The sequence below is a fragment of the Castor canadensis genome, chromosome 1 (genome assembly GCF_047511655.1).
Source record: "Castor canadensis chromosome 1, mCasCan1.hap1v2, whole genome shotgun sequence".
In the NCBI taxonomy this organism is placed as follows: Eukaryota; Metazoa; Chordata; class Mammalia; order Rodentia; family Castoridae; genus Castor; species Castor canadensis.
Window position 1 is genome coordinate 136,258,637 of NC_133386.1, and position 2,383 is coordinate 136,261,019.

General features: G+C 36.5%; 1 pseudogene; it reads left to right on the plus strand.

The window, feature by feature from the left end:
- Window positions 1-1,179: 1,179 nt before the first annotated feature.
- Window positions 1,180-2,146, plus strand: LOC141423995 (olfactory receptor 5J3-like; annotated as a pseudogene).
- Window positions 2,147-2,383: the final 237 nt, after the last annotated feature.

Consider the following 2,383-nt stretch of genomic DNA (forward strand, 5'->3'; position numbering starts at 1 on the left):
TTCCTTCAAGGCAGGAAACTTGTCTTTTTTACTGCTTTATCTCTAGCAAATATAATATTTCTTAGCATAGAGTATAAGTAATGGGTGTTTATTGAGCATGAAAATGCATATGGACAAACTAATTTATTGGTATTTTACCATAATATAATTGAATAAGTTATGTGTTATTTCAGAAAACATGTGGTGCTAAGTGGCAGCCTATGTTTCTGAAACATACAGTTTTTAATGCCTCATAGATCTTGCCTCTTTACAATGGATATTAAAGTTTATTGTTTCAATGCTGATAAAAAAGAAAGATACAAATGTAAACTTACAGAAGTACAAGGAGAAGAGTTATCAAGTTAAACGATAAAGTTAAACCTAATATTTTATCACACCTAGTACTAAATAGTGAATGAGAAGATTGATCTACATTTTTCTCCTTCCTCAACTATCTGAGAGCACAATTCTGTTTGAGAGCACAGCCATTGATCTTCCAAGTCAAGGATTTGTGCAGAATGTGAGACAAAAGTGGTCGGGGTTTTAGACTTGGAAAGGAAGGCACTGAATTTTTTGGAAGTCACTGCATTGAGTTTAAGTGAGAGTGAAAAAAATAAAACACAGTAGCCCAAGATAATGGAAGATTTGTTGTGTATGCCAACCTATGTCATAGAATATGCCAGGTCTTTAGAACCAGACTCTGGATTTGAATGTCAATTCTAATTTTTAATAATTTTGTAAAATAAGGTTTTCTTTCATAATTTTATTTTGAAACAGGGTTTCACTGTGTATCCCAGCTCTCCTGAAACTTATTTTGTAGCCCAGGCTGGCTTTGAACTCATGATCCTCATGATTTAGCCTTTCAAGTGTGAAGACTACAGGCATGAACCACTGTGCCTGCCTTGAGAGTTTTCTCATCCCCTCCTTTTTTAAAGTGGAAATTCACATAAAAAATAAATCAGTAACCAGGAAATAAAATTAACTGAAGTTCTAGAAACCTAAATCACAATGTATGAATTGTCTGCTGCTGAAATGGCCTGTTGCTGAAATTAATCTCTTTTCATCATCTATCTACAGGATAATCCAAAATGTCTTATGCTATGATGGATATTACATAGTGGAGGAAATCATATTTCTTTCATCTGAGTGACATCATCATCATCTTGTTCTTCAACTAAAGAGCTACATAAATCTGATTGCATGGCAGGTTGGAATCATACAGGTGTGAAGGAGTTTCTTCTAGTAGGATTAACTGAAAATCCTAACTTGCAGATACCTCTCTCTTTGCTTTTTGCCCTTGTTTACCTCATCACTCTAGTAGGTAACTGGGGGATTATTACCTTCATCTGGTTAAATGCCCAGCTTCATACTCCAATGTACTTCTTCCTTAGCAACCTCTCCTTTTGTGATATCTGCTACTCTACTGTCTTTGCTCCTAAGATGCTGGTCCAGTTCCTATCAAAACTTAAGTTCAGTACATTTGTTGGCTGTGTTCTACAGAGTTTCTTTTTTGCAGTGTATGTGACTGCAGAAGGTATCCTCTTGTCTATGATGGCTTATGACCACTTTGTGGCAATAGCGAATCCCTTGTTGTATAGTCATTATGACCCAACGTGTCTGTATTCAGATGGTCCTTTCATCTTACTTGGGTGGGCTCATTAATTCCCTGACACACACAGTAGGTTTGCTCAAACTAGACTTCTGTGGTCCCAACATTGTGAACCATTACTTCTGTGACATCCCTCCTCTTTTGAGGCTTTCATGCTCAGATGCACACACCAATGAGATGTTACTGTTGATCTTCTCTGGGATCATTGCAATGTTCACATTCATTATCATCATAGTCTCTTATATCCGAATCATCATTGCCATTCAGAGAATTCACTCAGTGGAAGGGAGGAGAAAAGCTTTTTCCACTTGTGCCTCCCATCTGACTGCTGTAACCTTATTCTATGGGTCTGTGACATTTAGTTATATCCAGCCAAGCTCTCAGTATTCACTGGAACAAGAGAAGGTCTCTGCTGTGTTTTATACATTGGTGATTCCCATGCTAAATCCTCTGATTTATAGCCTGAGGAATAAAGATGTGAAAGATGCAGCAAAAAGATCAATTTGTCTGAAGAGAAACCCACTTCACTCAATCCTGTCTATGGCTTGGCAAACCTGACGTTGATTTGTACATATACTTCCTTTAAAGTTGTATCAATGATAGCATCACAAAAACAGTGACAGCATCACCAGTCAAGTCAGGCTCATGCTTTTTGGGAATAAAGGGTTGAATTTTGCCTGAAGACTGAAAATACTAGAAACAGCAATTCATTATTTCATAACTTAATAATTTCATTTTTTCAAAGATGAAAAATAATCTTTCTGATAAGTTTTCATGTCAACATCTGAAGAACCT